Here is a 15,679-nt window from a genome sequence, read left to right on the forward strand (position 1 = left end):
GCAGTTTGTGTATTGGAAATGGTGATTTAAAAAACCACATCCCTCAGAGTTGTTATTAGATTTGAATGGGATAATTAAGTTTTAAAAGTCTAGCACTATGTATATATTTGATTTCTTTGACATTTATGGACATGTTGACAGGACAAAGACGCTCTTTTATTTTCAAGAATCAGTGGTAGCACTCTGCACGTTCAATTTTCTGGTGACAAAGAATTTATCTTATTTTAGCTCACATATCTGAATCTTATTCTGAGGGAGACTTTTACTGTAGATGCCTTGTCATATGCCTTACTGAATTCCAGGTAGTTGAAGCTTATGAAATGCTCTGGAGTTACCTCATGGTTTCTTGGGCTGGTTGTGTTCTTAATAATCCATGCTGCCTTCTAGTCATCACTACTGTATTCTAAGTGTTCATGCTCCATTGTTTAAGTCACTTTTCTAGACTGTTTAGGAGACTGAGATCAAGTTTACTGGTCTGTATTTTTTGAAAATCAAGGTATTTACTTGTTTTTAAGGATGCAGATTCCTCAGATGGTAGTAATTTCTATTATCATTCATTCTAGCTTTTTGCTCTCCCATTTGTTCAACTACCTATCCATTTCTTTATCTAGTAAAGTATCCATTAAGCATTTACTGTACCATATCACTCCTTATTTTCTCTCCTACATATTTTGTCTGTTTTTCCATTTAGCATTTATTATTTTTCTTCTTTAAAAATGGACATAGTAGCCACACAAAAATAAATGTAATATAAAACAGGAAAATAACATCAGATAAAAACCAAATAAAAGTGTCAAATAAGACTATATAATAAATAGGCAATATGCAAATTGACCATCACACCCTTGCACAAGATGGCTGCCCCCATGTGATCACAAGATGGCCGGCAAGGGAGGGCAGTTGGGAACGATTGGGCTGGCAGGGGAAGGCATTTGGTGGCCATCAGGCCAGCAGGAGAGGGCAGTTGGGGGCGATCGGGCCGCCAGGGGAGCAGTTAGGCATCGATTCGGCTGGCAGGGGAGTGGTTAGAGGGCGATCAGGCTGGCAGGCAGGTGAGCTGTTGGGAGCCAGCAGTCCTGGATTGTGAGAGGGGTCCCAGATTGGAGAGGGTGCAGGCTGGGCTGAGGGACACACCACCCCCTGCACAAATTTCATGCACCGGGCCTCTAGTGAGTATTTATAAACACTTGAGTTGACTCAAGTTTTGTGCATGAACACTAAATATAGCTCTGTAGTTCTGTCAGCTAAAAGGGAAAAATGGAAATGTAATAGGCATATCCTCATTTAATCATTTATACATCTAATATATATTTATTGAGTTTCTGTTTTTTACCAGGTACTATAGCCTAGCCCTAGAGTTTATAATTTATCATTTGCAATTTTCATTGTCTGATTAAAGGAAGTGTAATAGTTCATCTCAAGATTTTTGGCACGAGACTTAGTGTAATCACTTTGTAAGTTATATAAATGTCTAATTACTCTGTTGTATACCTGAAACTCATATAACATTGTGTGTAAACTGTAATTGAAAATTGAAAATAATTTAAAAAAATATTTTTAAATTTTCCTAGCACTGAGTTCAAGGAAGAATTTTATTATATGCTTTTCTAATGGAGTGTCATTAGGTAACATGATAAACCATTATTTTTCTACTGTTATTTTGCATAAGACCGATTATTTTAAACAGATGTTTCTTATATCAATCTCCTATAAAAAGCAGAGGGCTTTGTATTAAATCTTTTTTTTGTATTAAATCTTTTATCATAATCATAATTCTTTAGGGAGCTTATGTAATATGGTCCTTAAATACTCCTTTTTTTTCATAAACACAGATAACAGTATGGTGATTACAAGAGGGAGTGTGGGGGCAGTAGAAGAGGGTAAAGAGGGGATATATGGTGATGGAAAGAGACTTGACTTTGGATGGTGAACACAATACAATATATAGATGATGTATTTAGAATTGTATACCTGAAACCTGAATAATTTTATTAACCAACGTCACCCAAATAAATTCAATAAAAAATCACTTTGGGCACACATACACACACACAAGTGTTCATTTTTTTATTATCTAACTTGTAACAGGTATAGATCTCCCAGGAAAAGCCTCCATAGTCACCTACTCATTCAATTCTCTGTCAAATGTCAATTATCTCAAGTGGGCCTTTGTCAAGTGCTGGGCTGTACTTTTTGCTTGGAAGCTTTTATAAATTACTAAAGTGCTAATTTTCTGTGCTTTTGGTCATTTATCTTTAAATATTTTCCTTCTGTGTATAAGATTTATCTAATGCTCTCACACATTTTTTTTTTTTATCCACTAGAATGATAATTCTTTTCAAATACATAAGGAAATGAATGTCAAGGTTCTAAGAGAAACTGACCAACTCTGAAATATATTATGCTGAACATTTTTTTATGTAATAATCACAAAGTCTCAGAATTTTGCAGCTGGGAAAAAGTCAGAGAACATGATGGCATGAAAATTATATATATGCTAGAGGCCTGGTGCATGAATTCGTGCACGGGTGGGGTCTCTCTGGGTGGCCTGCAGGGATCGGGCCAAAACTCGCAGCCCAATGCCTCCTGCAGCACCTACCTGCTGCTGCCGCTCATCCCGGCCTGCCACGGGCTTGGACCCAGTCAGTCCCTATCGATTAGGAGAGGTGAGTGCTGCCACAATGGCGCTTGCCAGCCACGAGCCCTGCATCTGGCTGCCTCCCAAGGGGAGTGGCCTGCAGAATGGTGGCCTGCAGCTCTCCGATAAACCCCTGAAGGATCCTGGATTGTGAGAGGGCGCAAGCCAGGCTGAGGGACCCCACCGGTGCACGATCGGGTTGGGGAGGGACCGTGGAAGGACTCCAGGGTGTTTCTGGCCCATCTCGCTCAGTCCTGATCAGCATGACCCCAGCAGCAAGCTAACATACAGGTCGGAACATCTGCCCCTGGTGGTCAGTGCTTGTTATAGTGACTGGTCGACCAGTTGACTGTCTGCCCCCTGGTGGTCAGTGCACATGTTGAGCAACCTTAGCATATCATTAGCATATTACACTTTGGTTGGTTGTTCAGTTCTGCTGTTTGGGCTATTTGCATATTACCCTTTTATTATATAGGATTCAAATATCTATCCTAGAGTAGGACATGATCTTATCATATGGTGATGCTGATACAGACTATAGAAATTATATAACACTGTAATACAGTACCAAGCATGGCACTGTATTATAGTGTAACTAGAGGCCTGATGCACGAAATTCGTGCAAGAGTAGGCCTTCCTTCCCCCAACTGCCGGCACCAGCTTCCCTCTGGCACCCGGGACCCAGGCTTCCCTTGCAGCCCCAGCTTCAGACATCTGGTCTAATTAGCATATTACACTTTTATTATTATAGATTCCTTGTTTAGTGATAAGAGTATGGTATTGTTATTATAACATATTTTAGGAACCATTTTTCCATATTCTTAAGTTTGGGAGGGAAACCAGTTTGACTCTGAAGCACGTAAAGAGGTTTAAAATATCCAAATGTTAACATATTAGAGAAAGTAGGAATTACTGCAAACAGCGTTAATACTGTAGGAAGAACAAAGACTTCGGAGTCAAACAAACCTGATTTTCTATTTGCTAGTTGTTTCTTTGGATAACAATCTTTCTGAGCCTTAGCTTTCTCATATGTAAAATGAAGATAATGATACCTACTTTAAGAATTAGTCTGTAGGTTAATAAACATTACCTATTTTCCCTCTCTTTTATGTGCTTCAGAGTCAAATTGGTGCTAGGAATGCAATGATGATTCATCTCCTCCTAAGAGCTTCCCAGGAGCACCATCTTGGAACACAAAGTTCTCCTTGACTTCTAAGCACCCATTCCCTTCTCTGATTTCCCCCAACACTTATTCTGAACCTCTACACCGAGGCACCAGTTATACCATATATGTTTTCTTTTGGGGGTCCTTGATTTATCAAACCCAAAATATCCTTAGTATATTAAGAACAGAAGCCATGTCTTGTCATATATTTAGAGCAGGGGGTCCTCAAACTTTTTAAACAGGGGACCAGTTCACTGTCCCTCAGACCGTTGGAGGGCCGGACTATAGTTTAAAAAAAAAACTATGAACAAATTCCTATGCACACTGCACATATCTTATTTTGAAGTAAAAAAACAAAACGGGAACAAATACAATATTTGTATTTGCATGTGGCCCGCAGGCCGTAGTTTGAGGACCCCTGATTTAGAGGGTCCTCATAAATATTGATGTTTGGTTAAACAACACAGAAGAAGTATCTGGCATTTAGTATATATTTGCTTTTTTTAAAATTTTATTGATTTCAGAGAGGGAGAGAGATAGAAATATCAATGATGAGAGAGAATCATTGATGGGCTGCCTCCTGCACACCCCCTACTGGGTATCAGTTCCCAACCCCAGGCATGTGCCCTGATGGGAATCGAACCATAACCTACTGATCCATATGTCACTGTTCAACCACTGAACCACACCAGCTGTGCTAAATTTGCTTTCTTATACAGCCCTGGGAAAATGAATCATCTTACATTTCTAAAGAAGGAATTTCTGCATTTGATAAGAGATTGGATTAGATGTTTTCTCTTATTCTCCCAACTAAGATTAATATGGGTTGTTTCAAGTAAATGTTTATGTTCTTATTAGTGGTGAGAAAAAGAGCCAATTATCTATTACTAGAAGCCCGATGCCTGAAATTCGTGCAAGAGTAGGCGTTCTTTCCCCCCCCGCTGCTGGCACCGGCTTCCCTCTGACACCCGGTACCCAGGCGACCTGGGCTTCCCTCGCAGCCCCTGCTTCATCCAGAAGAACGTCCAACCTAATTAGCATATTACACTTTTATTATTATAGATTATGGTTTCTCCAAAAATTAATATAAATTAGTCCCTATAGGTTAGATGTAGCCCCGTCATTAAACAGTGCCTCAAAGCCTTTCCATTTGCATGATTTATAGATGACAATAAGGAGCTAGATTAAAGTTATTTAGTGCTTGTGTTTGTTTTTAATCCTCACCCAAGGGTATGTTTATTGATTTTTAGACAGAGCACAAGGGAGAGAGAGAGAGAGAAACATCGATATGAAAGAAACATTGATCAGTTGCCTCCTCTACACACCCTGAGTGGGATCAAACCTACAGCCCAGGTATGTGCCCTGACCAGGAGTCCAACCCATAACCTTTTGGTGTATGGGATGACACACCAACCCACTGAGCCACCCTGCCAAGGCTAGGTTTTTGTTTGTTGGTTGGTTGGTCTTAGAGAGAGACAAAGAGAGACATTGATTTGTTCCACTTTTTTATGCATTCGTTGGTTGATTCCAGTATGTGCCCTACTGGAAATGAAGCCCTCAACCTTGGTGTATCAAGAGGATGCTCTGATCAACTGAGCTACCTGACCAGGGCAGAAGTTACTTAGTTTTTAAAAACTCTGTCCACTGGCCCGTGCCGCTCATATAAAGACCGACGCTGAGCCACACTGTAGATATGCCTTCAATTAAGTTGCAGAGTCCTGGTGGAGAGATATTTGAAGTTGATGCTGAAATTGCCAAACAATCTGTGACTATCAAGACCATATTAGAAGATTTGGGAATGGATGATGAAGGCAATGATGACCCAATTCCTCTACCAAATGTTAATACAGCAGTATTAAAAAAAAAAAAAAAAAGTCAGCAGTATTAAAAAAAAAAAAAAAAAGTCATTCAGTGATGCACCCACCACAAGGATGACTCTCCTCCTCCTGAAGATAATGAGAACAAAGAAAGGTGAACAGATGATTTCCTTGTTTGGGACCAAGAATTCCTCAAATTTGACCAAGGAAGACTTTTTGAACTTATTCTCTCTGCAAACTATTTAGACATCAAAGGTATGCTTGATGTTACATACAAAACTATTGCCAATATGGTCAAGGGGAAAACTCCTGAAGAGATTTGCAGGACCTTCAATATCAAAAATGACTTTACTGAAGAAGAAGAAGAAGAAGAAGAAGAAGAAAAAGAAGAAGAAGAAGAAGAAGCAGAAGCAGAAGCAGCAGCAGCAGCTCAGGTACGCAAAGAGAACCAGTGGTGTAAAGAGAAGTGAAAAGTTGTGCCTGACAATGTAACACTATAAGGATTGTTCCAAATACTAGTTGCACTGCTCTGTTTATAATTGTTACTATTAGGCAAACAGTAGACAAATGCAGCAGCAAATAAATTGTATTAGCAGAATATTGTCATTGCATGTGTAGTTTGGGTAGATTCCAAACTTATAGTTGAGTTTCTTCCAGTATGATCAAAAGTATCTTTTTCCTTTGCTCTAAATAAAACTGAATTGTGGGTTATCTATTAAAAAACAACAACAAACAAACAAAAAACTCTGTCCACTAATATATTGAAACAATTTAGCAGTTTACTGTTACTGGAAAGTCTTAAGTCTCAGACAGTTAAGAGATGCTTTTGAAATTAAATCTACCCAAATTCTCATTCTGTGTTTTCTTAAAATTGTCTTTAGTTTTGCTGTATTCTCTAGCATGCATACACTATTTGCATTTGCATGGAGAGGCATTATGCCATCCTTTTAGAATTTGATAATATGTATCATTAGCCATTAAATGATTCTACCTTTTTACCCTATAATTCCACTTCACAGACTTTTTTTCCCCTAAGGATATAATTAAGGATATTTATTCCAGTATTCTTTCTAATGGGAAAAAAAAAGAGAAAAATCTCGTTCTAATAAGTGAAAAGTTATAAATATGGATACACACACACACACACACACACACACACACACACACACTGAGTGGCCAGATTATTATGACCATCTGACGTTTGTAGGCAAATTAGCTATAATTTCGCGCTGAAGTTGCTAGGGGGCCAGACCATTATAAATAGGGAAGCAGGTTATTTACCACGACAGTACAAGTGATATGGGTAAACAACGCGATTTAACAGCCTTTGAACGTGGGATATATTTGAACGTGAGTGGCCAGATTATTATGACCACCCCATCAGTACTTCATTGGGCCACCGTTTGCCTTCAATACTGCAGCGATTCTTCTTGGCATTGATTCCATGAGATATTGAAAGGTGATGCGAGGAATCTGACACCATACCTGATGAATAGCACTGTCTAGTTCTGTGAGATTTGATGGTTGTGGAACCAGCTGCCTGATGGCTCTTTTAACTTCGTCCTACAAATGCTCAATTGGATTGAGATCTGGTGATTGTGGGGGCCACCTAAGCAAGGTAAAGTCTCCCTCATGTTCTTAAAACCACTCCTGTACAATACGAGCACCGTGGCATGGCGCATTGTCTTGTTGGAAGAAGCCATCTCCATTGGGATACACCATCAACATGATAGGATGAACTTGATCAGCAATGATACTTAGATATGTGGTGCTATTCAGATGTTGTTCCACACGAATTAAAGGGCCCAAATCATGCCAGGAAAACATGCCCCAAATCAGGGGTGGGCAACCCCTGGCACGCGTGCCAAACATGGCAAGCCAGTAACTTTTTCTGGCACGCGAAACCCTCGCTTATAATCTTCCCCATTTACAATTTTTTTCTTAATATCAACTTTTTTATTTTTCAGATAAATTCAGTGTAGGTGCATCTTAGATAAATAAATAATTTTACATAACAAGTTATCTTAAAGACCATAGACATGGATTGACGAGAGAGGGGAAGAGCAATTTCTATGCCTCTGCCTTAAACTCTCCCTGCCTTCCTAGATCCGACCAGTGTTTTGGTTTCATCCACATATGCTTGTGAATCTTTGTTCTCCGTGATGAATTTTGTTAAGTCTCGTAATAAGAGTAGCCTGACGGATGAAAGTAGTAGCTCGTGCATATCTCTGAAGGTCACGAAATATAAACCTGATGTAAAATCTCTGTCATCAGTGATGCAGCAGCAAAAGTCCCACTGATAATATCAAACGGAGTCATAAAGTTTTCTGTCGGACTATCAGTGTACATGTATACATTAAAAAATAAATGTATTTTTCATGAGCATATACTGTGTTTTTGTCGCTTGAATGAATTTTATTTCTTCAAGGTTCTTCACATACGTACACCTTAAGAGATATCAAGTAGGCGTAACATGTTCTCAAAAAATTAGGGTTGGCACACAGGAGAATTTTGAGTCAGAGATTTTGCTAGTTTTGGCACGCACTCACAAAAAGATTGCCCACCCCTGCCCCAAACCATAACACTGCCTCCACCAGTTTGAAGAGTTGTACTCATGCATGTGGGGTGCATGCTTTCATGCTGTTTCCGCCAAATTCTCACTCTGCCTTCTGCATGATGCAACTGGAAACGTAATTCATCGGACCACATGACTTTTTTCCAATGCTCCACTGTCCAATCCTTGTGTTCCTGTGCAAATTGGAGATGTTTTATCTTGGTAACTGCAGACTACCAAGGTGTTCAAACAGGGCTTCGGCTTCCATATCCCATACGATGCAGTGTATGGCTAATTTGCCTACAAACGTCAGGTGGTCATAATAATCTGGCCACTCAGTGTATATATTCTCAATGGAATATTATTCAACCAATTAAAATGCTGTTCTCCCTAGCTGGTTTGGCTCAGTGGATAGAGTGTCAGCTGCAGACCAAAGGGTCCTGGGTTCAGATCCAGTCAAGGGCCACGTACCTTGGTTGCAGGCCCCTCCCCGGTCCGGGCCCTTGTCGGGACTTGTGCAGGAAGCAACCAGTTGATGTGTTTCTCTCACATCGATATTTCTTTCTGTCTTTCCATCTCTCTTCCACTCTCTCTAAACATCAATGGAAAAATATCCTTGAGTGAGGATTATAAAAATAAAATGCTGGTTCATTACTATTGTGTAGAAGGTTAAAAAGGTGTATTCACCCAGACAGTGATGATATACTTGAACAAAAGACTGATTTAAAAAGGCAAATGTGATTAACGATGTTTTTAAAGTTTATGGAATTGATATTACATGTTTTTTTTTAATTTTGTAAAGGAATTGCTATCTTTGAAATTTCATATTTATTGCATGATTGGCTAGTACATTCTCATTAGTCAAGACTCAAAAGGCATTAAAAAGGTATATAACAAAGTCTCCTACTTACCTCTGTCTCTCACTTACCTTCCACAGAGACAATGTTAGAAGTTTACTTATCCATCCAGAGATTATTTTACATATAAACAAGCTAATTACTATATCTATTTTCTCCCAGTTTTACACAAATGGTAAACACTATTTAACATCCTATTTTTTTCCATTGATACTACATATTGAATACATTCCATATCAGTTCATTTTATGGCTACATAATATTCCCTCCAATTCTAAAAGATACTATAATTTAATCAGATCCTGTTGTGGGAATTTGAATTATGTCCAATATTCTGCTATTACATGTTTACACTAATTAACTGTGCACTTAGGTGATTTCCACATGGAAATATATTTATAGACTAGGTTCCCAGATGTAGAAGTACTGATTTAAGAATATAGGTGCATTTTAAATTTTTTAACTATATTTCTATTGATTTCAGAGAGGAAGGGAGAAGAAGAGAGAGATAGAAACATCAATGATGAGAGAGAATCATTGATCAGCTGCCCCCTGCACGCCCCCAACTGGGAATCAAGCCTGCAACCCAGGCATGTGCCCTTGACTGGAATTGAACTGGGACCCTTTCCGCAGGCCCACGCTCTATTATCCACTGAGCCAAACCAGTTAGGACTGCGGTTTTTTTTTGTTGTAGTTGTTGTTTTTATTTTTTTTTAAATATGTTTTATTGATTTTCTACAGAGAGGAAGGGAGAGAGATAGAGTTAGAAACATCGATGAGAGAGAAACATCGATCAGCTGCCTCCTGCACATCCCCCACTGGGGATGTGCCCGCAACCCAGGTACATGCCCTTGACCGGAATCGAACCTAGGACCCTTCAGTCCACAGGCCAATGCTCTATCCACTGATCCAAACCGGTTTCGGCTAGGACTGCGTTTTTTGTTTTTTTGTGTGTGTTTTTTTTTATTGATTAAGATATACATATGTGTCCTTATCCCCACGTTACCCTCTAACCCCCCCAACCCCCCGTTGTCCGTGTCCATTGGTTAGGCCTATATGCTTGCATATAAGTCCTTTGGTTGGTCTTTCCCCCTTACCCCCACCCTCCCCTACCTTCCCTCCAAGGCCCGACAGTCCAATCAATGCCTCTCCGTCTCTGGATCAGTCCTTGTTCATCAGTTTATGTTGTTACTTATATTCCACAAATGAGTGAGATCCTGTGGTATTTATCCGCTCTCCAGTTCCATCATGCTGTGACAAATGGTAAGAGTTCCTTTTTCTTCTTCCTCTTCTTAAAGAATACCTTTCAGCATTTCATATAATGCTGGTTTGGTGGTGATGAACTCCTTTAGTGTTTTCTTATCTGTGAAGCTCTTTATCTGACCTTCTATTCTGAATGATAGCTTTGCTGGATAAAGTAATCTTGGTTGTAGGTTCTTGGCATTCATCACTTTGAATATTTCTTGCCACTCTCTTCTGGCTTGCATGGTTTCTGTTGAGAAATCAGCTGACAGTCGTATGGGTACTCCCTTGTAGGTAACTGACTGTCTTTCTCTTGCTGCTTTTAAGATTCTCTCTTTGTCTTTTGCTCTTGGCATTTTAATTATGATGTGTCTTGGTGTGGTCCTCTTTGGATTCCTTTTGTTTGGGGTTCTCTGCGCTTCCTGGACTTGTAAGTCTATTTCTTTGACCAGGTAGGGGAAGTTTTCTGTCATTATTTCTTCAAATAGGTTTTCAATATCTTGCCCTCTCTCTTCTTCTGGTACCCCTATAATTCTGATGTTGGTACGCTTGAAGTTGTCCCAGAGGCTCCTTACACTATCTTCATATTTTTGGAATCTTGTTTCTTTTTTCTTTTTCGGTTGGGTCTTTTTTGTTTCTTTGTATTTCAGATCTTTGACTTGATTCTTCGGATCTTCTTGTCTGCTGTTGGATCTCTGTATATTATTCTTTATTTCAGTCAGTGTATGCTTCATTTCTAGTTGGTCCTTTTTCATATCCTCGAGAGTCTCACTAGATTTATCGAGGATCTCACTAAATTTATCGGCGGTTTCCATAAAATTCTTGAAAAACCTTATAAATGTGGCCTTGAACTCTATATCCAGTCGTTTGCTTTCCTCCATTTCTGTCATTTGTGACCTGTTTCTTTGTCTCCGCATTTTTTATGCTTCCCTGTGTTGGTAGAGTGGTTTTGTATGCTAGGTGTCCTATAGGGCCCAGTGGCTCAGCCTCCCCAGTTACCTGAGGTGGACACTCTTGGTGCACCCCTTTGTGGGCTTTGTGCACAGTCTTATTGTAGTTATGCCTTGATTGTTGTAGGATCACTGGGAGGAATTGACCTCCAGGCCAGTTGGCAGTGAGAATCAGCTGTGTCTGCAGTGGGAGAACTTCTGTGCTGAAGACACCCTTCTGGGGCAAGACTTGCTTCAGTGGGGTTTTGGTGCTCACTGAGTGTGCACCCTGAGTGTGTCCCTTATGGATCTGAGGAGTTGTAATCTGGATGGTCCCCCTCTGACCACTGGGTACACTGGCTCTTGGATCTAAGGAGGTGCTAATTTAGCCTCTGCCTGAGGTTACACAGCAGGAGCTACGAAGAGAACTGCAGATTCCCCTTCCTTTTTTGGAGTTTGGAGGTACCCTGATGAGGCCCAGCTGTGAAGCAATGCAAGCCGCTGTGGGGCCTTGGGCCTTCTCTTGGAAGTTCTGGGTCTGTCTGGCCCAGCTGCAGTTAGGTAATTTTCAGGTTGCAAAGGGCCGGGGCATTCATATGCAAAAGCCTCTGCTGCAGCCTGGGTGGGGCGGAGTCTCAGGGAATCAAAGGGCGGAGCAAGCCGCTATGGCTGATCCTCAGCCCTGCCCTAAGGGGCCCCGCGTCTCAGTGTCCGGGTAATTGCTGCAAGCACCTCTGAGGGAAAGCCGACCTCAAGTTCCGAGTTCTGCCCGCTGCCAGACAGTCCAGTTTCTCCCCGTATGGGTAGGACTGCGTTTTTAATTTTAATAGATATTGGCAAATTGCCCACAAGGGAATTGGCACCAATTTTACTCTTACTAACAGTGTACACAAGTGCCTATTTCCCTATAACTTTGCCAATGCAAGGTATTACCAAGTTGTTTTACCTTTACTAATCTGACAGATAAAAATGGTTTCTTGCTCAGCCAGAGTAGCTCAGTTGATTGAGCATCGTTGGTCCTATACACCAAAAGGTTGCTGATTCGATTCCCTGCCAGGGCACATACCTGGGTTACTGGTTTGATCCCTGGATGGGGCATATAGGAAGGCAACCAATTGGTGTGTGTGTCTCTCTCTTCTCTCCCCCTCCCCCCTTTCCTTTTTTCCTCTCTCTAAGTATGTCCTCAGGTGAGAATTTTTTTAAAAAATCGTTTCTTGGTGTATAATTAGGAGTTAATTCATTTTGAGTTATTTTGATTATTTTTTCAATGTTTCTGAGCCATTACTGTTTCCATTTCTAGAAGTTGTCTTTATATATTGTTTGTTAAAATTTTTCCTCATTGTTTTGTTAGAGTTCTTTATATACAGGGGTAGGCAAAAGTAGGTTTATATTTGTGCATATGCAAAACAGTTTATTCTTGCATTATTATTTATTAATTATTGTATTATTTTCTATACAAACATCTGTAAACCTATTTAGGCCCACCCCTGTATTATGGATATTGAAGTATGGTAGCAATCATTTCAGGTAGAAACTGTAGTTTAACTTCTTTCTCAGAAGGCCCGGAAGTCTCATTCCAAATTTAGGAGACAAAGGATTGGAAAAAGTATGTAACTCCCTTTCTCTAAGCGTGGCTTGGTTTTTCTCCAGTCTTCTGAAACATTAAAATGTGCTGGGCGGCATATCTGGCGCTTCGGTCAGGCGGGACACGCTGTGCTCTCTGTTCCTAGAACACATAGATGGGAAGGTGGTCACTGTAATGATGCTGTACTGTGTGGGGAACAAATTGTGTAAAGGCTTTGTAACTAACTTTGTGATTTTTGCAAATAAAAACGCTGTAACTCCTGTAGTCAGCACTGCAGTTCAGCCTTTGCTTCGGCAGGGTGCTGTAACTGTAGTCGCTGGCCAGCTTAATAAAGGCTCCTAAATCTTGATCTGAGTCCCTGGTGGTCGTCTCAGCGGGTCACCCCATTACAGATATTAGTCTTTTTTCTGTGGTTTAAAATTCATAATTTTCCCCTCTATTATTTATCTTTTGATCTTGTTATGTTTTTTACCATATAGAAAATAGTCGAAATTACCAATTTTGACTTTTATACTTAACTCTGCTCCAGCTTTACTAACCTTTTTATTTTTTTAATCCTTACCTGAGGATATGTTTTTATTGATGAGAGAGAGAGAGAGAGAGAGAGAGAGAAAGAAAGAGAGAGAAACATAGATCAGTTTCCTCCCGTACATGCCCTAACCCAGGGATCAAACCCACAACCCAACTATGTGTCCTGAACAGTAGTCGAACCCACCATCTTTTGGTGTATGGGACAACACTCCAACTAGGGCCTTCTTGTTACCTTTTAAATATGCTAGATTCTTTTCCATTTGCTGTTCTCTCTGCCTGGAATTCTCTTCCTGGAGACATGTGTGGTGTTTCCCTTCCTCCTTCACCACTTTGAGTCTCTCTGATCAAATAACAACTTTGCAGTGAGACTTGCCCTCACTATGTATTTTACCCTCCCGGTCCCTGCTTTCTTTTTCATCTATCATCTGAAACTCACACTCTTTAGAGCAGCGATTCTCAACCTGTGGGTCACGACCCCTTTGGGGGTCGAACGACCCTTTTACAGGGGTCGCCTAAGACCATCGGAAAACACATATATAATTACATATTGTTTTTGTGATTAATCACTATGCTTTAATTATGTTCAATTTGTAGCAATGAAAATACATCCTGCATATCAGATATTTACATTACAATTCATAACAGTAGCAAAATTACAGTTATGAAGTAGCAACAAAAATAATTTTATGGTTGGGGGTCACCACAACATGAGGAACTGTATTAAAGGGTCGCAGCATTAGGAAGGTTGAGAACCACTGCTTTTAGAGGTATCTGTTTGTCTCATATCAGATTGCAGATCATCTATATAAATGAAGCAAGTGAGAATTAACATCTTCAACATGGTAATCACCTCATAGGCTGGACACTTAGTCTAGTGAAGCTGCCATTTTCCAAAACATTGAGAGGATAACTTCTGTAAAAACTGGTTTCAGACACAGCGTAAAGCCTTACAAAGAAAGCAGTCCTGTGTCCTGAAAGCAGTGTTTTTTAAAGTGTAGTCCATTACCCGGGGGTGGGTTAGCAGCTTATTAAAAAAGCCGTTTCCTGGGCCTTACCCCAGATTTATTGATTCAGAATCTTTGAGGGAATGGGACTGAGGAACTTGCCTTATAAATAAACTTGCCAGGTGATTCCTAGACCATTAAAGCTTGATGATCACTTCACTGCATGCATAGTCAGTGCCCCCAGCTTAGTCATGTACCTTGTTTACCTAACTCAGTTTGAACCAAGATTTAGGATTATTTCTAAAAATCAAAGCCACTGTCAAAAGACAAAAGGGTATGACCCTGGTTGGTGTTCTCAGTGGTTAGAGTGTCGGTTCTGAGCACCAAAGGGTCGCAAGTTTGAATCCCAATCAGGGGCGCGTACCTGGGTTGCAAGTTCAATCCCTGTCCAGGTTGGGACTTATGCAGGAGGCAACCAGTCAGTTGATGTCTCTCTCTCTCTCTCTCACATCAATGTCTCTCCCTCTCCCTCTCTCTCTCTCTCTCCTCTACTCCCTCTCTCCCTTCTCTTTCTAACAATCACTGGAAAAAAAATATCCTCTGATGAAGATTAACAACAAAAATACACACAAAGGAGTATGTACCCAGGGTGCTGAAGATCAATCCTAATGGAGGAACTTCAGAAATGAGCTAAACAATGAGATGGGCTTACAGACTTGTGGAAATGATAATGTAGAAAACAAAACTCTTTGGCTAGCCTCGTTTGCAGATGCCTAAAATCTCACTTTACACATTAAAGGACCCTGGCTTTAATTTTCCCATTAAAGGGAAAAGGGGAAGAAAGGAGAGTTGTGTGTTGGCAAATAACACTATATGATCTCTAAGATACCTTATCTTATGTTCTGGTTTTTCTACCAAAGTACATAAATATGGTTGAACAAACACATGAATGATTATGTGTAAGTAGTACTATATTAACACATAAAGATTATGTGTAAGTTATTACTATAGTAAAAACACTAGTTTGGTTTGTTACCAAAGCGGCTTCAAAAGAAATAGTATAAGGTTAGCAGCTGCAGCTAAGGAAGTACACCAGTATATAAAGATTTACCTCAAACTGTGAGAAGTCCTATAGCAGTGTTGAACATGAATTGCTTCTGCTCAGTAAACTCATTTTGGAGAAACGGTTCACACATTATCAGAAAGACATTTAATGTGTTTAATGGCTCAAGAGTAAACAGCCAGAAATTTTGATATTGACTCTTGGTTTTAAAGTAATTAACATTAAACATATAGATGTATTAAAAAGAAAATAGTGATTTAGTTTCATATCCACTTTTCAATATGTGACTTTTTGTAGTATTGCACAGCTGCAGCATCTAGAATTATATTTTCTCACTTTCCAATATCTATAACT

At 39.9% G+C, this 15,679-nt stretch overlaps 1 protein-coding gene and 1 pseudogene across 2 annotated transcripts in view; both read left to right on the forward strand.

Annotated features, from left to right (window-relative positions):
• Positions 1 to 15,679, forward strand: part of FAF1 (Fas associated factor 1) — a 387,465-nt gene that overhangs the window by 285,049 nt on the left and 86,737 nt on the right. The gene's annotated exons all lie outside the window — the stretch shown is intronic.
• LOC308516267 (S-phase kinase-associated protein 1-like) lies at positions 3,193 to 6,209 on the forward strand (annotated as a pseudogene). Its single transcript has one exon. The product of its transcript is annotated as an S-phase kinase-associated protein 1-like (transcript).

The sequence above is a fragment of the Myotis nattereri genome (assembly GCF_964212035.1).
Source record: "Myotis nattereri genome assembly, chromosome: 3".
NCBI classification, from domain to species: Eukaryota; Metazoa; Chordata; class Mammalia; order Chiroptera; family Vespertilionidae; genus Myotis; species Myotis nattereri.